Here is a 21319-nt window from a genome sequence, read left to right as displayed (position 1 = left end):
ATAAGGTCATGTCATTCTTCTTCTCAGAACCCTCCAGGATCTTCCCAGGTCACTCAGTACAAGCTAAAAGTCTTGTCACCTGCTAGGCCCACCATGATCTGGCCTTGTCTGTGGCTCCTCCACTCACACCCCTCTGCAGCCCTGCTGGCCTCCACACTGCGCCTCAACAGGCTGGACAGACTCAACCGAGGGCCTTTACATGTACAATTTCCTTTGCCTACAGTGCTCTCCTTGAATTATGTCTTAGTCCTTCACTGCAGGTCTTTTCCTAAATGTCACCTTCTCAAAGAGGGTTTTCTTAGCCATTGTTTCTAAAATTTCATTTACAGGGGCTTCCCTGGTGGTACAGTGGTTAGGAATCTGCCTGCCAATGCAGGGGACATGGATTCCAGCCCTGGTCCGGGAAGATCCCACATGCTGCGGGGCAACTAAGCCCGTGCACCACAACTACTGAGCCTGCGCTCTAGAGCCCGGGAGCCACAACTACTAAGCCTGCACTCTAGAGCCCGCGAGCCACAACTACTGAAGCCCACGCGCCTAGAGCCTGTGCTCTGCAACAAGAGAAGCCACTGCAGTGAGAAGCCCGCGCACCATCACGAAGAGTAGCTCCCGCTCGCCGCAACTAGAGAAAGCCCACGCGCAGCAACGAAGACCCAATGCAGCCCAAAATAAATAAATTTTAAAAAATAAATAAAATATATTGAAAAAATTCATTTACAGATACTACCTACACTACCTATATTATTGGGTTTTTTTTTTCTCTTCACAACTTACAACTCTCAACCTAAAATATGTCTTACTTGATTTAAGTGGCTGTCATGAACAGTGGGGTGTAGTGTGTTTACTGCTGCCCACAATGGAGATGGGTTATGGGCAGCAGTAAACACAAAATTGCTCAATGATGGTAGTGAGGATGATGTGATGCAGCTGACACAGAGCACTTACACATGCCAGGCACAGATAAATGAGCATAGGAAAATGTATTTAACTGCTTATTCGGCAAACACTAAACCACTGAGTGTGAGTGTTTAGACTTCGGACAGTAGTAGCAGCTGTAATTGTACTCTGCTATAGCAGCAATGAGTTGAAGAGGAGAAGAAATAGAAACTTTGTACCCTATTTTTAGGGAAATACATTTGGTCACTATTTTATCTAATCCTGACACTGTACCAGGATACATAAAATTTAAATCTTTGTTGATTTCTGTTTTCTTACAAATATCATCCAACCCCACCCCCCCGAAAAGATTTACTTAGCAAAATTTACACAATTTTTCTAGAAAATATAGTAATAATAAAAAATAGGGAGTTTAAACAGATGGGGGATATCTTCAACAATGAATGAAGTGAGAACCAGGAAAAAAAAATTGGGCTTAGAAAAGGGTTATGCCTCTTAAAAATATACCACTTCTCATAGCAGAAAAATGTTGATCTCTAAATGCCTTTTTTGCAGGTGTAAGGTCTGGAAGAATTTTGACCAGGATAAGTGGCAGAGGAGAAGATCCAAAAGGAATCTGTTTTTCCCTTATACAGCAGAAACCAACACAACATTGTAAAGCAATTATACTCCAATAAAGATATTAAAAAAAATTATCTTGCTCTCAAAAAGCTGCTTAAGCTTAATTGAATTGTTTTAGTTCCTTTTCATTTCTCCCCGCCAGGTAGAAAGGCTGAGAAAGTAATATAAATGGGTAAGGGGCAGTTAAGGGGGAAAAACTGAAATAGATTATTTGCTTCTAAAATCACAGACTTTAAGCAATTCAGGGTTGGAAAGAAGTACATCCATCATCTGTCTGGTATCAGGGTTGTCTATCTCCTGTGTAGTCATGACAGGAATTATAACAAGATAAGTGAAACTACCACTCTTGTCTTGGGAAATTTGATCAATGGAGTGGGCCCTTGCCCTAGTTTTCTGCTGTAGAGTCACCGTGAGGTTGTAAAGAGCAAGGGTGTGAAAGAACTTTGTAAGCTGAACACTTACCTAATATAAGTTTATGGTGAGGTTGGAGGTAGGGTGGAAGCTATAGGAAATTTGGCTTGCTGTCTGAAAATTGCATCACAAGCGCTGCCTCTCCTGCTTCCTGAACTTTGCTGAATTGCTTTATACCTCTTGCAGGTTGTAAAGGCCTCCACAGTTAGGCCCTACCATTTTCCCCAAATCAAGATACACTCTCGCCCTTGGGCTGGTCTCTTCACTGTCAGCACTTCTGCTGTCAAGCTAGCAGCTGGTAGGATGACTAGGACCTGGCCTTCAGGGCAAACAGGCCTGTGTGAGAATTCTCCCTGTAATACTTGCCAGCGGGAGACCTCAGACCAGTGATGAACCTCCCTCACAGCCACCACCTCATCTGCCAAGCCTGAGCTGTTGTGAACATTAAACAGAGTTGGTATATGTTAAAGCCTGTGATGGGCTGAATTGTATTGCCCTGAAATTCATATAGTGAAGTCCTAGCCCCCAGTAACTCAGAATGTAACCATATTTGGTGATAAGGTCTTTAAAGAGGTTATTAAGTTAAAATGAGGTCATTAGGGTGCACCCTAAACCATTACATGTCCTTACAAGAGGAAATTTGGACACACAAAGAGACACTTGTACACAGAGAGATGACTGTGTGAATGCACAGGGAGAATACTGCCATCTACAAGCCAAGGAAAGAGGCTTCAGAAGAAACCAACCCTTCCAACACCTTGATCTCAGAATTCTGGCCTACAGAACAGTGAGAATATGAATGTGTTTTTTAACCACTCTGTCTGTGGTGTTTTGTTATGGCAGCCCAAGCAAACTTAATATGAAGCTGTACTGTAGTACTGAACTGCGCAGAAAAGATACTCTACCAATGCAGTTTACTAGAAAGTGCTCCCTTTTCCACCCCAACTCTGCTTTTTTGTCTCAAAGCACAAGTTCTAGCCCTTACAGTGTTCATAACAGTGGTAGGCTGAATACAACCTTCCAAAGATGTCCATGTCCTAATGCCAGAGCCAGCAAATATATTTCCTTATATGGAAAGGGGCTTTGCAGATGTAATTGAGAAGGACCTTGAGAAAGGGAGATTATCCTGGTTTATCTGGGTGGGTGCAGTGTAATCACAAAGATCTTTACAAGAGGGAGGAAAGAAGGTCAAAGTCCGTAGTAGCAGATGTGATGATAGAAGCAACAGGTTAGAGTGACGCAAGAAAGGGTTTGCAAGCCAAGAAACACAGGTGGCCTTTAGAAGCTGAAAAAGACAAGGACACAGATTCTCCCCTCTGAGCCCCTAGAGGGAACCAGCCCTGCTGACACCTTGACTTTAGCCCAGTGAGACTGAGTTTGGACTTCTGACCTCCAGAATTGCAAGATCATAAATTTGTGTGGTTTTAAGTCACTAAATTTGTGGTAATTTGTTGCAACATCAACAAGGAAACTAAAACAACTATTTGAGCTCTATTGAGCTGTCCTCTGAACCGCCAGAGCTCTTCATTGGCACCAGTAGAGCAGTGGTTAAGAATGCAAGTCCAGGTGACAGCTTGCCTGGGTTTGAATCTCTCTTTTAACACCTGCCAGTTACCTGATCTCCCTGTGGTTCTGTTTCTCAAATGGGGCTAATAATAGTACCCTTCTCGTGGATTTAAAAATGATCTGTCTCAGGCTTCCCTGGTGGTGCAGTGGTTGAGAGTCTGCCTGCCAATGCAGGGGGCACAGGTTTGTGCCCCGGTCCGGGAAGATCCCACATGCCGCGGAGTGGCTGGGCCCGTGAGCCATGGCCGCTGAGCCTGTGTGTCCGGAGCCTGTGCTCCGCAATGGGAGAGACCACGACAGTGAGAGGCCCGCGTACAGAAAAAAAATAAAATAAAATAAAGAATGAGTTTACGTCTCTGACATAACATAATAAATACTCAATGAATATTTTAAATAAATTCACTTGAAAACAAGAAAGTTTTTTTTGGCTGTGCAGCTTGTTCTTAGTTCTCTGACCAGGGATTGAACCCAGGCCCTCGGCAGTGAAAGCACGGAGTCCTAACCACTGGACCGCCAGGGAATTCCTGAAAACAATAAAGTTTTTAACACAAATTAATTAATTACTAACTGAAAATTGTTAAGATCTCATGATGTGCAAAAGAAAGTAGGAAAAAGGTATGCAGTTTCATAATTTCTCCCCATCCCTGCCTTCGGGTTTCTGAGTGCCTCGGTTTTATTCCTGGCTGGTGTTTATTGTGTGTACAGGTAGGCCCTCCTTCAGAGTCAGATGTGAATGAAATTACAGTAACAGGTGCGGATGTGCTCCAGCAGGAAGGAACAGCAAGTGCGAAGCCCGGAAATAGGGACAAACCAAGCAGATTCAAGGAACAACAAGGTCAGATTTCTTATTTATTTCCAGAGCCATGCTGCATTTTAACACATGGCGGTGAGGCTGCTGCTAGAAGGTGCAAACGGTGTCACCACTTTTGAAAAGAGTGTGGCAGTTTCTTAGAGTTAATTCTGCCTTTACCAATTGACCCAGCAATCCCATGCCTAGGCATTTACCCAAGAGAAAAGGGAGCAGGTTCACACAAAAACCTGCACATGAATGTTTACAGTAGCTCAATTTATAATCACCCCAAACTGGAAAAAAACCCAAATGTCCTTCAACTGATAAAGGGTAAATAATCTGTGGCACATATATATGATGGAACACTACTCAGCAGTAAAAAGGAACAAATTACTGATCGAGGCAGCCACGTGCATGGGTCTCAAACGCATTATACCAAGTGAAAGAAACCAGACTCCAAAAGCAGGGTACTGTAGGATTCCATCTATATGATATCCTGGTAAAGGTAAAACTATGGGGATAGAAAACAAATCAGTTGCCGCAAGAAACTGGCAGTCAGGGGAGAGGTTGACTATAAAAAGGCACGAGGGAGTTTGGAGGAATGCTGGAACTGTTCTGTATCTTGATTGCAATGATTTTACACAATTGTATACATTTGTCAAAATGCAGAGAAATGTATATACACACAGAGATGAATTTTACTGTATGTTAATTATACCACTCACACACAAAAACTGAATGGAAGTCTTTTCATCAAGTTAAGGTGAAAACAGTCAAAACAGTCAAAATGCAATCACATTGTTGTTATGCTAATTAAACTAGAAGCTAAAATTTTATCCATCCACATATAGATTTATGCTCCGGAAGAACCACCCTTTTTCCAACACCTGGAGTCATTCATTTAATCATTATTTATCGTATACCTACTGTATGCTATGCACTGTTCTATGTTCTGAGGATACCTCAATGAACAAGATGTGTCCCTACCTTCCTAGAGCTTGCATTTTAATAACAAATAAGTAAGTGAATAAATACATAGGTAAATAAATACATACACTATTTAAAATAATATAATTTGACATAGTGGTAAGTTGTAAAGAAAATAAAGCATGGTAAAGGGAAAGAGAGTTATGGGGCAAGGAGACTATTTTTTTTTCCTTTTGGCCACACAACACGGCATGTGGGATCTTAGTCCCCCGACCAGGGATTGAACCTGCACCCCCTGCATTGGAAGCATGGAATCTTAACCACTGGACCGCCAGGGAAGTTCCCAGGAAGGAGACTATTTTTGATAGAGCGCCAGGGAAGAAATTCTGAGTGGCAGTTGAACAGAGGCTTAAACGACGTGATGGAGGGACTGTGTAATATCTGTGGCAAGACTGTTCCAGGAAGAGGGAACAGCACGAATATCAACCTTGAAACAAGGATGAATCAAGCAGATACAAGGAGCAACCAGATTGCCGGATTTCTGGTCTTGTTTCCATAGTCCACTATCATGCCACATTATGAATTCAGATCACTTTAATTTATACCTATCAAAATTATAATATACTGGGGAAAGTTTAGTCTATTTATCCCAAAAAGATAACTGGAAGATACAATCATGCACAACTACTGTCAAAAAGTGGGAAGCAAAACAAAACAAGTGTGCCAATTCTTAGTTGCAAACTGGTCAATCTCAGCAGACAATTTATCGAGAGAACATCAGAAATCTCACAGAGAGGCTTCCCTGGTGGCGCAGTGGTTCAGAGTCCGCCTGCCGATGCAGGGGACGCGGGTTCGTGCCCCAGTCCGGGAAGATCCCACATGCTGCGGAGCAGCTGGGCCTGTGAGCCATGGCCGCTGTGCCTGCGCATCCGGAGCCTGTGTTCCGCAACGGGAGAGGCCACAACAGTGAGAGGCCCGCGTACCGCAAAAAAAAAAAAAAGAAAGAAAGAAAAAAAAAGAAATCTCACAGAAATGAAGAACCGGTGTGCTTGTTATCAAGTTATTGCCTCTCAGGTCTAAATCCAACCCACATTATCTGCTTTACAATAATGGGGCTGGACCCTGTAAGCATTTCTCCTTGGCATTGAGCATGATATTAAACTTTGTCAGTAGAGGGTGCTGGAGGGACATTGCAGGAGGAAGGGGCTCCCTTTCCGGATTCAGGTGCGTTTCTATTTTCTTCTTGTTTCTACATGTGGCTGTCAGCAGCATGTGGTCAGGATTTCAGTAATGCTTCTCCCCAGCTATGAGCTGAATTGAGTTCCCCCAAAATTCATAAGTTGAAGTCCTAAATCCCCAGAACCTTAGAAAGTGAATGTATTTGGAGATAGGGCCTTTAAAAAGGTAGTTAAGGTTAAATGAGGTCATTAGGAGGGGCCCTGATCTGATATAACTGGTGTCCGTATAAGCGGAGATCACATAGAGGGCAAACCATGTGAAGACACTGGAGGAAGGCCATCTACAAGCCAAGAAGAAAGGTCTCAGAAGAAATCAACCCTGGTGACAATTTTTTCCTTGGACTTCTAGCCTTCTAGCCTCCAGAACTGTGAGGAAATAAATTTCTGTTGTTTAAGCCACCTAGTCTGTGGGACTTTGTTATGGCAGCCCTAGTAAATTAACACACCAGCTGTGCACATAAAGGTAAGCTCTCAGTCCCTACACAGCTAGGCGACCACCTTGCTGCAGCCCTCCTGACATCAGGCCTCATGACTACCAGCTGGAAAATGGGTTCTTGTGCCCATAACCCCTGCACAGGCCCACATGCCAGCCCCTGTCCTTCTGTACTCCAGAGTGTTTGCCATCCTTGCCCATGTGTACCCCAGAGGATGTTTCCTCTTGCCAATTCTGACCATGGCTTCCCGGCCAAGTTCAGCCTTCCTCTCCCCAGATAGTGTTCCCTGCTTGTCTGGTGGCTATAGACCATCTGGCTGAGGGCCACCCAGCAGCTTGGCCGTGGGCTACAATCCAGTGGGCTACAACCACTCCTTCTCCCACAGGTTTGAGTTCCAGCTTAAGGACAGGGAGACATTCCAAGTTTGTTTCTTCCTTGGGTACTTTTCTCAGACCTAGGGTATCCTTTAGAGTTCTCTTTACCTCTCATAGTTATCACCCTATTATACTTAATAGTTCTTTATATTAAACTTTCCCTGTTCATATTATGCTTAGACTCTCACTGCTGCAGTCTGTTACAGAGTCAGTACTGCGAGCAGCCCTAAGAGGTAGACCTGTAAAAATGGGATTGGGCAGTTTGTTTGCCGATGCCCTTGCATTTGAGCACAGTGTTGAGCTCCTTGCCAATGGGATATGGGAAGCTAGTGGTTCCTGGCATGCTGGGATAGCACAATCAAACTATCACCTGTGTTTGATTGTAACGAAGTGCAAACTGAAGCAAATGTCTTAGCATCCCAAGTGGTTGCTGCACCTGCCTGTGACAGCAGTCAGTGATGACGATAAGGGATGTAGTGTGAGATCAATTTTTCTGAGTTCGCTTGAGTACTTACAGAAAGAAAATGACAAACTCAAATCTTTGAACTCAGCTCAAGTCACAGTTGGAGAACCAGAAAGCTCCCATGACAGCCCTAAAAGAATCTTTTCCTTTTACCCAGAGAGCTGGTACTACTGAAAATTAAACATAAAATTTAATTGTTTGGATTGCTGAATTAAAACAATGGTGGAACTTACAGTTTCTAAGCCTCTCTTTTGTACGAGAGAAGCTTGCAAACTAAGTCCAAGCCAACTAGCCTTCCTTTGCTTAAATACCTGTGAAAACCTCATCTGAGGCAAATGTCTTGAAATGGGTCTTTCATTTTCCTGAAGACCCAGCCCAGCTTTGTGACTAGATGCATAACTAAGGTTAAACCTCAGCATGTTCCCACCTGACAGGTACACATTATGACCCAGGAAGAAATACTTTACCCCCTGAAAGAACTGCCACACTTTTCTAATATATCTCACATGTAGGAGTTTATTCTAAAGATGTTAAAACCAGAAGAGTGGAATATAACACTAGGTCAGGCCAAATGTATTGATATGAGTGCACTTACCGGAAAGCTTTCCTGGCATAATGTGGAGGAGGGAAAGCAAAGGCTTAAGGAGATAGGAATGTTGGACCTGATTTATCACATGCACTCTGTACATCCACCTCCCAGCTACGTTCCAGGAAAAGACCCAGGAGACAAGTCTCTTCACTAAGGCACCTACATTCTTGGAAATCTCTGTCACTCTTTTTTTTTTTTTTTTTGCGGTATGCGGGCCTCTCACTGTTGTGGCCTCTCCCGTTGCGGAACACAGGCTCCGGATACGCACGCACAGCGGCCATGGCTCTTGGGCCCAGCCACTCCGCAACATGTGGGATCTTCCTGGACCGGGGCACGAACCCGTGTCCCCTGCATCGGCAGGCGGACTCTCAACCACTTCGCCACCAAGGAAGCCCCAGTGTCCTTGCTTTAAGCGTCAGTCATATTGCCCTTTCACAGGCAATAACACAGTCACACGCAAAGGAATTGAGAAGGACTGTATCAGTGGTCCTGTAATTTGAGCTAGGACTGATGCAAAAAAATAAGAACCACTTTAATTTATAATAAAGACCTAGAAACAGGAAGTGGAAATCCCCAAATGGTGTGAGATAAGTGTGGAACCCCATAAAGGGGATCAAGGTCATACTGAAAATATTCCCCTGGCACAGAGGTTAGCTTTTATGGCCGGTTCCTTAGAGAGGGGAACCAGAAATTGACATATGGACTTCTAGAATTGTGTAAAGCACAGAATGGATTCAATCATTTTTCAATACCTTTGTCTTCTTCATAAGATCCTGAATTACAGAATCTCTCTGGGAAAATTTGTATGTTGATAACTGGACAGAATGAACCCTACCTGATAATTATCATCTTTATCCTGTTTTATTTCCTTTTTTAAAATTTTATTTTATTTATTTTTTATACAGCAGTTCTTATTAGTCATCAATTTTATACACATCAGTGTATACATGTCAATTCCAATCTCCCAATTCATCCCACCACCACCGCACTCGTGCCACTTTACCCCTCATGTCCATATGTTTGTTCTCTACATCTGTGTCTCAATTTCTGCCCTGCAAACTGGTTCATCTGTACCATTTTTCTAGGTTCCACATATATGCGTTAATATATGATATTTGTTTTTCTCTTTCTGACTTACTTCACTCTGTATGACACTCCCTAGATCCACCAACGTCTCTACAAATGACCCAATTTCATTCCTTTTTGTGGCTGAGTAATATTCCATTATATATATGTACCACATCTTCTTTATCCATTCATCTGTCGATGGGCATTTAGGTTGCTTCCATGACCTGGCTATTGTAAATAGTGCTGCAATGAACATTCGGATGCATGTGTCTTTTTGAATTATGGTTTTCTCTGGGTATATGCTCAGTAGTGGGATTGCTGGATCATATGGTAATTCTATGTTTAGTTTTTTCAGGAACCTCCATACTGTTCTCCATAGTGGCTGTACCAATTTACATTCCCACCAACAGTGCCAGAGGGTTCCCTTTTCTCCACACCCTCTCCAGCATTTGTTGTTTGTAGATTTTCTGATGATGCCCATTCTAACTGGTGCGAGGTAATACCTCATTGTAGTTTTGATTGACATTTCTCTAATAATTAGTGATGTTGAGCAGCTTTTCTTGTGCTTCTTGGCCATCTGTATGTCTTCTTTGGAGAAATCTCTATTTAGATTTTCTGCCCGTTTTTGGATTGGGTTGTTTATTTTTTAATATTATGCTGCATGAACTGTTCATATATTTTGGAGATTAATCCTTTGTCTGTTGAATTGTCTGCAAATATTTTCTCCCATTCTGAGGGTTGTCTTTTCATATTCTTTATGGTTTCCTTTGCTGTGCAAAAGCTTTTAAGTTTCATTAGGTCCCATTTGTTTATTTTTGTTTTTATTTCCATTACTCTAGGAGGTGGATCAAAAAACATCTTGCTGTGATTTATGTCAAAGAGTGTTCTTCCTATGTTTTCCTCTAAGAGTTTTATAGTGTCCGGTCTTACATTTAGGTCTCTAATCCATTTTGCATTTATTTCTATGTATGGTGTTAGGGAATGTTCTAATTTCATTCTTTTACATGTAGCTGTCCAGTTTTCCCAGCACCACTTATTGAAGAGACTGTCTTTTCTCCATTGTATATCATTGCATCCTTTGTCATAGATTAGTTGACCATAGGTGCATAGGTTTACCTCTGGGTTTCTATTTTGCTCCATTGATCTCTGTTTCTGTTTTTGTGCCAGTACCGTATTGTCTTCATTACTGTAGCTTTGTAGTATAGTCTGAAGTCAGGGAGTCTGATTCCTCCAGCTCCATTTTTTCCCTTCAAGACTGCTTTGGCTAATCGGGGTCTTTTCTGTCTCCATACAAATTTTAAGATTTTTTGTTCTAGTTCCATAAAAAATGCCATTGGTAATTTGATAGGGATTGCATTGAATCTGTAGATTGCTTTGGGTAGTATAGTGATTTTCACAATATTGATTCTTCCAATCCAAGAACATGGTATATTTCTCCATCTGTTGCTATCATCTTTAATTTCTTTCATTAGTGTCTTATAGTTTTCTGCATACAGGTCTTTTGTCTCCCTAGGTAGGTTTATCCCTAGGTATTTTTTTCTGTGTGTTGCAATGGTAAATGGGAGCGTTTCATTAATTTCTCTTTCAGATTTTTCATCATTAGTGTATAGGAATGTAAGAGATTTCTGTGCATTAATTTTGTATCCTGCAACTTTACCAGATTCATTGATTAGCTCTAGTAGTGTTCTGGTGGCATATTTAGGATTCTCTATGTATAGTATCATGTCATCTGCAGACAAGGACAGTTTTACTTCTTCTTTTCCAACTTGTATTCCTTTTATCTCTTTTTCTTCTTTGATTGCCATGGCTAGGACTTCCAAAACTATGATGAATAATAGTTGTGAGGTGGACATCCTTGTCTTGTTCCTGATCTTACAGGAAATGCTTTCAGTTTTTCACCATTGAGAATGACGTTTGCTGTAGGTCTGTCATATACGGCCTTTATTATGTTGAAGTAGGTTCTTTCTCTGCCCACTTTCTGGAGAGTTTATGTCATAAATGGGTGTTGAATTTTGTCAAAAGCTTTTTCTGCATCTATTGAGATGATCATATAGCTTTTATTCTTCAGTTTGTTAATATGGTGTATCACATTGATTGACTTGCATATATTGAAGAATCCTTGCATTCCTGGGATAAATCCCACTTGATCATGGTGTATGATCATTTTAGTGTGTTGTTGGATTCTGTTTGCTAGTATTTTGTTGAGGATTTTTGCATCTATATTTATCAGTGATATTGGCCTGTAATATTCTTTTTTTGTAGTATCTTTGTCTGGTTTTGGTATCAGGGTGATGGTGGCCTCATAGAATGAGTTTGGGAGTGTTCCTTCCTCTGCAAATTTTTGGAAGAGTTTGAGAAGGATGGGTGTTAACTCTTCTCTAAATGTTTGATAGAATTCACCTGTGAAACCATCTGGTCCTGGACTTTTGTTTGTTGGAAGATTTTTAATCACAGGTTCAATTTCATTACTTGTGATTGGTCTTTTCATATTTTCTGTTTCTTCCTGGCTCAGTCCTGGAAGGTTATACCTTTCTAAGAATGTGTCCATTTCTTCCAGGTTGTCCATTTTATTGGCATAGAGTTGCTTGTAGTAATCTCTTAGGATGCTTTGTATTTCTGTGGTGTCTGTTGTAACTTCCCCTTTTTCATTTCTAATTTTATGATTTGAGTCCTCTCCCTCTTTTTCTTGATGAGTCTGGCTAATGGTTTATCAATTTTGTTTATCTTCTCAAAGAACAAGCTTTTAGTTTTATTGATATTTGCTATTGTTTTCTTTGTTTCTGTTTCATTTATTTCTGCTCTAATCTTTACGATTTCTTTCCTTCTGCTAACTTTGGGTTTTGTCTGTTCTTCTTTCTCTAGTTCTTTTAGGTGTGAGGTTATATTGTTTATTTGAGATTTTTCTTGTTTCTTGAGGTAGGCTTGTATAGCTACAAAATTCCCTCTTAGAACTGCTTTTGCTTCATCCCATAGGTTGGATCGTCGTGTTTTCATTATCATTTGTCTCTAGGTATTTTCTGATTTCCTCTTTGATTTCACAGTGATCTCTTGGTTGTTTAGTGACATATTGTTTACCCTCCATGTGTTTGTGTTTTTACGTTTTTTTTCCCTTAAATCATTTCTAGTCTCATAGCATTGTGGTCACAAAAGATGCTTGATATGATTTCAATTTTCTTAAGTTTACTGAGGCTTGATTTGTGACCCAAGATGTGATCTCTCCTGGAGAATGTTCTGTACACACTGGAGATGAAAGTGTAATCTGCTGTTTTTGGATGGAATGTCCTATAAATATCAACTAAATCTATCTGGCCTATTGTGTCATTTAAAGCTTCTGTTTCCTCATTTATTTTCATCTTGGATGATCTGTCCATTGGTCTAAATGAGGTGTTAAAGTCCCCCACTACTACTGTGTCACTGTTGATTTCCTCTTTTATAGCTGTTAGCAGTTGCCTTATGTATTGAGGTCCTCCTATGTTGGATGCATATACATTTATAATTGTTATATCTTCTTCTTGGATTGATCTCTTGATCATTATGTAGTGTCCTTCCTTGTCTCTTGTAACATTCTTTTTTTTAAAGTCTATTTTATCTGATATCAGTATAGCTACTCCAGCTTTCTTTTGATTTGCATTTGCATGGAATATCTTTTTCCATCTCCTCACTTTCAGTCTGTATGTGTCCCTAGGTCTGAAGTGGGTCTCTTGTAGACAGCATATATATGGGTCTTGTTTTGTATGCATTCAGGAAGCCTGTGTCTTTTGGTTGGAGCATTTAATCCATTCACGTTTAAGGTAATTATCGACATGTATGTTTCTATGACCATTTTCTTAACTGTTTTGGAGTTGTTTTTGACGGTCCTTTTCTTCTCTTGTGTTTCCCACTTAGAGAAATTCCTTTAGCATTTGTTGTAGAGCTGGTTTGGTGGTGCTGAATTCTCTTAGCTTTTGCTTGTCTGTAAAGCTTTTGATTTCTCCATTGAATCTGAATGAGATCCTTGCCAGGTAGAGTAATCTTGGTTGTAGGTTCTTCCCTTTCATCACTTTAAGTATATCATGCCACTCCCTTCTGGCTTGTAGAGTTTCTGCTGAGAAATCAGCTGTTAACCTTATGGGAATTCCCCTGTAGTTTATTTGTCATTTTTCCCTTGCTGCTTTCAATAATTTTTCTTTGTCTCTAATATTTGCCAATTTGATTACTATGTGTCTTGGCATGTTTCTCCTTGGGTTTATCCTGTGTGGGATTCCTTGCCCTTCCTGGACTAGGGTGGCTATTTCCTTTCCCATGTTAGGGAAGTTTTTGACTATAATCTCTTCAAATATTTTCTCGGATCCTCTCTCTCTCTCTTCTCCTTCTGGTACCCGTATAATGCGAATTTTGTTGCGTTTAATGTTGTCCCAGAAGTCTCATAAGTGCTTTTCACTTCTTTTCATTCATTTTTCTTTAATATGTTCCATAGCAGTGAATTCCACCATTCTGTCTTCCAGGTCACTTATCCGTTCTTCTGCCTCAGTTATCCTGCTATTTATTCCTTCTAATGTATTTTTCATTTCAGTTATTGTATTTTTCATCTCTGTTTGTTTGTTCTTTAATTCTTCTACATATTTGTTAAACATTTCTTTCATCTTCTCGATCTTTGCCTCCATTCTTTTTCCGAGGTCCTGGATCATCTTCATTATCATTATTCTGAATTCTTTTTCTGGAAGGTTGCCTATCTCCACTTCATTTAGTTGTTTTTCTGGGGTTTTTGCTTGTTCCTTCATCTGTTACATAGTCCTCTGCCTTTTCACCTTGTCTGTCTTTCTGTGAATGTGGTTTTTGTTCCACAGGCTGCAGGATTGTAGTTCTTCTTGCTTCTGCTTTCTCCCATCTGATAGATGAGGCTATCTAAGAGGCTTGTGCAAGTTTCCTGATGGGAGGGACTGGTGGTGGGTAGAGCTGACTGTTGCTCTGGTGGGCAGAGCTTAGTAAAACTTTAATCTTCTTGACTGATGTTGGGTGGGGCTGTGTTCCCTCCCTGTTGGTTGTTTGGCCTGAGGTAACCCAACATTGGAGCCTACCTGGGCTCTTTGCTGGGGCTAATGGTGGAGTCTGGGATGGCTCATGCCAAGGAGTACCTCCCAGAACTTCTGCTGCCAGTGTCCTTGTCCCCATGGTGAGCCACAGTGACCCCCTGCCTCTGTAGGAGACCCCCCAACACTAGCAGGTCAGTCTGATTCAGTCTTCCCTGGGGTCACTGCTCCTTCCCCTGAGTCCTGATGTGCACATTGCTTTGTGTGCGCTCTCCAAGGGTGGAGTCTCTGTTTCTCTCAGTCCTGTCGAAGTCCTGCAATCAAATCCTGCTAGCCTTCAAAGTGTGATTCTCTAGGAATTTTTCTTCCCATTGCCAGAACCCCAGGTTGGGAAGCCTGATGTGGGGCTCAGAACCTTCACTCCAATGGGTGGTATTCTGTGGTATAAGTGTTCTCCAGTCTGTGAGTCACCCCCCCCCCAGTTATGGGATTTGATTTTACTGTGATTGCACCCCTCTTACCATCTCATTGTGGCTTCTTCTTTGTCGTTGGATGTGGGGTATATTTTTTGGTGAGTTCCAGTGTCTTCCTGTCAATGATTGTCCAGCAGCCAGTTGTGATTTTGGTGTTCTTGCAAGAGGGAGTGAGAGCACGTCCTTCTACTCTGCCATCTAGGTTCAGGGCATCACCTTTATTCTGATATCTAGTCTCCTGTATTGTGTGTGTGTGCACGCACTTGTGTATAATGTTTGCAATATGTATCAAGAGCATGGACAATGTGATATACATGTGTTTGTTAGTTTTAATCTAGGGTTAGTAATTAAGCATGTGAAAGTCCCTCATCAGGAATTTACTCCCCAGAATATATTTGAAATGCCTTTATCAAGTCTCCACATTCCAGAGGACTTATTACAAGTGGTTCAACTATTTCTATCTCAATATGCTATATGTTAATAAGCTTAAGAAACAATAGAAATAATTTTAATTGAAAAATGAGCAGTGTTTAAGTAGTATATATTAACTATCAGTACTGTAGAGGCACTTCTGCACTTATATGTACAGGAATATATGAATTTATGAGCCCAGCAGACTATGTCTTTCAGAGTAGTTTCTTTGGCTCTGGCTCTGTTCTAGACCTGAAGTTTCTGCTACCTGTTCTAACTAGTGAGTGAGTTGCACTTGCCTCTAGAATATTATTGAACCTGCCTAGATTAACCCTTTCATGCAAGATATTTGGCAATAGGCCAGCAGTGGTGACAACTGGTCATCTATGAAAAAATCCATTCTGCCTTCTTCGTAGGTGCATGGCTACACCTTACTTACGGCCCACCTAATGGATAGCTATAGTCACACAGCTATGTTTTGTCTGATGGAATGTAAGAGAATGTGAGCCTAGATTTTTGGGCCTAAGCCTTAAGACCATGAGTATGCCTCCTCCATGTTCTTTTCCCTTCTTGCCATTTGGGTAGCTAGGGCCTTGGCCATGCAGGCAACGAGGCCCTGGAGATGGTGGAACATCATGTTAGAAGGAACCTGAGTCCCTGCATAACTGCATGGAATAGAGGCCACCAACTGACTTGAAACGTTCCCTTTAGACCCTTGCTTTAAACTACTGTACTACTGTTGGATCTCTTTGCTGCATCAGCTTTGCCTTACCTCAACTAATACATCAACTAGTACCTAATGGATTGAGCTGAACGTATAGAAACAGGGTACCTGCTTGCTAATAATGACAGGCAGAGCAGAATTTAGTCTGAGGCTTGATACTAGAGTAACATGCCAACTTTTAGTGACTTCTAAGTTTAAAGACATGAAGTCTTCACCTACCTTTAACCGTGGGAGGCCTTCAACATCTCCCAGTAAGAATCTAACAGTTGTTAACAGCCAGTTAGACTTAGTTTAGTTTGCAACATGCCCAGTCTGAGCTCAGGGAGAGAAAGGGAGACACCAAGAATAACTCAGGTGTCTGGCTTGGGCAACTGGGGGACAGAATGGCATTTTCTAAGTGAAGAGACAAAAGGATGAGTTCACTTTAGGATATGTTGAGTTTGAGGTGACTGCAAGATTTCCAGGTAGATCCAGAGTGAAATATTCAGGCTTAGAAATCAGAAGAGAGAGATCTGGTTTCGGGATAAAGGTTTGGGACTCATCCACATATGGAGATTACCTTAGGAGAGGGTATGAAGTGAGCAAATCAGAAGGACTAGGCCAGAGCTTTAAAGAGAGCAGGCATTTAATGGATGAGGGAAGAAGAGGAACCTGCGGAGGAGATGGCGAGGTGGAGGGGTATTAGGAATTAACCAGAACACTGATTTTCTGGAAGCCAAAGAGGGGACTTATCAGGAATGAGAGAGCAGTTAATAGTTCCAGATCCCAGAGAGAGGGATGAATTTGGATGGTGCAGTGAGAGCAAGAGCCAGACTGCAGTGGATTTAAGGTGAGAGTTAATAAGAGAAATAGAGTCAACTTTTCAAGAATTTTGGCTCTGAGTATGAGGAAAGAAATAGGACAAGAGCTGATAGAGGAGGACCAGTCTAAGGAAGTTGTTATTCTGTGTTGAGTTCACATGAGAGAAATGTAAGCATATGTAAACACTGATGGGAAGGATCCATCAGAGGGTTAGGGTGGAGGATGTGCAGGAGAAGATGGTTGGTGGACTAAGGCCCCTGAGAGAGCAGGAACGGAAGCACAGGTAGAGGAAATAATGTTTTACTTGGAACTCAATATTCGGAAGTCAAATGTCAGCTGAAAACTCTAGCCTCTCATGCTCATCATGGTCAGATGTATGGCCTCTGTTTCATTCTGCATCCACCAAGGACTCAGCACTCATTCCTTCTCCAGTTTTCAGGGGGAAAAAATCTAGTAACCCAGGCATTTCATAATTTTTCTAGAATCTACTTGGAATTTGAAGGATCCATAGAGAGGGTCGTTGTGCAATGCCAGCATAATAGCATCCTTAGACCTATAGGAAAATCACCCGTGCTGGGCTCCGTGCTTTAGAGAGCCTTACTCTGACCTCTGACCCTCCCTACAGGGCAAGGAATCCATTGGGCCTGGAAGACATGCTCACCTGGGTCCAGCACCACTCCCTTCTATATCATGTTCAGGCTGCCTGAGAGCCCAGAATTATCTGCCCAAACAGCCCTGAACCAGCCCTTCAGGAGCTGTGCAGCCTGTTTCCTGACTCAGTCCTCCCAAGGGAAGACTGCCCAGTGGGAGTACATACCCATAGTCCCCAAGGGTGCCAAAGGGACACACGTTTTATAGAGAGGGTGTAGATATGTCTAGATATGCAGTTTAGTTTGGCCACATGTGGGCACAAAGCCTTTGCAGAGTGGGATGGGGCAATGGGTAGAAATAGAAGAGGAACTGGCTCTAGGCCAGGGAGGGGCAGCCAGGGAGCCAGCTGTCTCTATATTCTGCTGTAGAACCCCAAGGAGTCTGAGAAATCTAAATTTGAACCTAACCTTTCAGGTCATTCTAAATGTATACTTGTCAAAAGTAGGAAGGTCAAACATATTTTATTTATGTTTTTATAGCTTTTAAATGTTTAGACATATGTTATACTGGCTTCTACTTACAGGCATATCTCGTTTTATTGTGCTTCACTTTATAGCACTTCACAGATATTACATTTTCTTTTTAAACCAGTTGAAGGCTTGTGGGTTGTCAGGTGATGGTTAACATTTTTTAGCAATAAAGTATTTTTAAATTGAGGTATGTACATTTTTTTAGACATAATATTATTGCATACTTAACAGACTATAATATAGGGTAAACATATCTTTTATATGCACTGGGAAACCAAAAAATTCGTGTGACTCACTTTATTGCAATATTTGCTTTACTGTGATGGTCTGCAACCAAACCCACAACATCCCTGAGGGTGTGCCTGTATACTCTTGCTCCAGACGCAGAGGTGTTCTGTGAAATAGGCTCTCAGAGGAAGGGTAGGGTTGGTGACCCCAATTTGTAGTGCTCACCAATTTCTGTGGTATAAATTCTTCTACCATGGATTATTTCCAGCTAGCAACATGACATCACTGCCAGAGTTGCACAACCGGCTTTCCTGAGCCAAACAGGAAAAGCCACATCCCTGCCCAAATCCACAAATATTCAGGGTTGGACTGGCCTGCATCGCGTCATCTTGCTTGCCTCTTTTTTTCTTATCCTACTCCTTCTCCTCCCCTCTTTTCGTCCTTTTTCCCTCTTAGGAGCAACCTAACTTCTCCTCATAGATGGGTAATAGTTTTATAGCCATCTTCTGTTGCTTGAGTCTGGCCTTGGGTCTTAACCCTTCACCCTCACTAGCTTTTCAAAGTATTTCTTTCTTTCTTTTTTTCTTTTTACAAATTTATTTATTTATTTATCTATTTATTTGTGGCTGCATTGGGTCTTTGTTGCTGTGCATGGGCTTTCTCTAGTTGCAGTGAGCGGGGGCTACTCTTCGTTGCGGCACGCAGGCTTCTCGTCACGGTGGCTTCTCTTGCTGCGGAGCACGGGCTCTAGGCGTGCGGTCTTCAGTAGTTGTGGCGCACGGGCTTAGTTGCTCTGAGGCATGTGGGATCTTCCCAGACCAGGGCTCGAACCCGTGTCCCCTGAATTGGCAGAAGGATTCTTAACCACTGCGCCACCAGGGAAGTCCCTCAAAATATCTCTTTTATACAAATTTGCCACTCTTTTCTACAGAACTTCTTATTGAATTTAAATCTTCTCCAGAGTGTTCCACTGCAGACTGGCTTGTATAATAATTTGGTCTGGAGATAGATAATTCACCCTAATGGCAATGATGAACTTGAAACAGAGAATGTTAAGAGGCTTTTGAAACTGTAAAGCTGTCCCCTGCTATTGTCCCAGTTTACCAACTCTTCACAAACTATGTGCAGTTCATCACTGTCACTTACCCAGCTTCCATGTGCGGAGTAACAGCTAAGGAAAGGAGTCCAGCATGGGGGGGATCCAAAGTTCATTTTATTCTGAGACTGCAGTTGTTATTTGTAACAGGAGTGGTACCCACTTGGGTATCTGCCTCTGAATCCAGGTTCTGAGAGCTGGTTTTAAATTACCTCGTACAGTCTGTCTGCTGGTTATCATGGTGACTGTTTCCCTATTTCAGTCCTCATTCTGGAGATAGTCCCTGGAGGGATGCTATGTGGACATCAAACATCATAATTGTTTTTATTTTAGTGAATATTTAACTTTAATCAGGTATTCATTAAACTTAAACTAGTTGACTGTTTAATAGTTGTGGAATGCCTTTAATACTCAAGAAAATGAAACCAAATGAAATTCTAGAAAAGTGCTGAAGATCATAATGTTAAAAGTAAGTCAATAATAAAGCTTCTATGAATGTATCTCTTTTGAAACAGTTCTACCTATGAATTTAAGCATTTTAGTATACATTTCAAGAATAGACTCTAGGGCTTCCCTGGTGGCGCGGTGGTTGAGAGTTCGTCTGCCGATGCAGGGGACACTGGTTCGTGCCCCGGTCAGGGAAGGTCCCACATGCCGTGGAGTGGCTGGGCCCGTGAGTCATGGCCACTGAGACTGCGCGTCCGGAGCCTGTGCTCCGCAACGGGAAAGGCCACAACAGTGAGAGGTCCGCGTACTGCAAAAAAAAAAAAAAAAGATTAGACTCTAAAAATAAGACAGGTTGTTTCAACTGTCTTAAGCTACCTAAGACAGAAGCCTACATTTTCTAAGATTTGATAGTTTGCATTAGCTTTATCTCACCATACTTCTTCAGATTTTGCTCTTCTGAAACATAAAGAAAAAGAATTACCTCTGTTAGTATTATATTCCTAAGAAAAACTGTATGCAAATAGCTTAATTTTAGATGATCACCCTTCTCCAAGATGGGAGTGGAGGAAGGATAAAGACTGTAGTGACATAGGTTACACATGTTAATCTCAGTTTGTGTCAGGTGCACGTACATTTTAAAAATAGTCCCTTCATCTTATTGGATCTTTACATTCACATCACTTCCAATAGTGTAGGTGCTAATTTAAATGCTTGATCTCAATCTCTTCTGATCATTACCAAATCAACTTATTCAATACTTAACATTGGTATTAGAATAAATAATGAAAGATTGGCAGTGCTTTCTTAGGAGTAGTAAATAGAATCTAGGGATTGGTTAATAATTTTCAGTACTTATAATTTTGAAAGAAAGTAGTATTCTGTTTTTGCCAATTAATATAGTCTTTAGCCTGATAAACTATTTCAATATGCATTATGATTCTAATTATAAGCTCCCTGGGGCAACAGCTATGTTTATATTTTATATATTACCTGTCATTGTGCCTAATAATCCATATTTTCTTTTCTTTTCTTTTTTATTTTTTTTCTGAGGAAGGTTAAGAGGAAGCTTTTTTTCTTAAAGTTTTGTGTGTTGGAATATAGCTAATGGTACAAAAATTCCATGTTTATTGGAGAACAAGGAAAGGAGATAGGATATAGAGGTCTTAATGGCAAATTAACAGACAAACTAGGGGACAATCTTTCATAGTATAATAAAATAAGATAGTCCTCAAATCATAATTTAGTAAAATCCCCACCTTGTTTCTTTTATTTTTTAAAATATTTATTTATTTATCTGGCTGCACCGGGTCTTAGCTGTGGCATGCAGGATCTAGTTCCTTGACCAGGAATCGAACCTGGGTCCCCTGCATTGGGAGCACGGAGACTTATCTGCTGGACCACCAGGGAAGTCCCCCCAAACTTGTTTCTAAGAAAAACTTCAATACTAAAGAACTGGGGGAAAAGAAAAATAGTATTATCAATGTTAAACACACTCATACACATATAAGTACTTATTGGAGGAGAAGTTCTTTCTACCCAAGGACACCTTAGAGATTCCTATTTCCCAATCATTGTTCGCTCACAATCTTCTCTCAATAATTAGTCCAGAGGTAGGTCTGGGCTCCTGTGAT

The sequence above is a fragment of the Aethalodelphis obliquidens genome, unplaced genomic scaffold (genome assembly GCF_003676395.1).
Source record: "Aethalodelphis obliquidens isolate GAN/ISIS:26980383/991018 unplaced genomic scaffold, ASM367639v1 scaffold59, whole genome shotgun sequence".
NCBI classification, from domain to species: Eukaryota; Metazoa; Chordata; class Mammalia; order Artiodactyla; family Delphinidae; genus Aethalodelphis; species Aethalodelphis obliquidens.
This window is presented reverse-complemented; position numbering follows the sequence as displayed.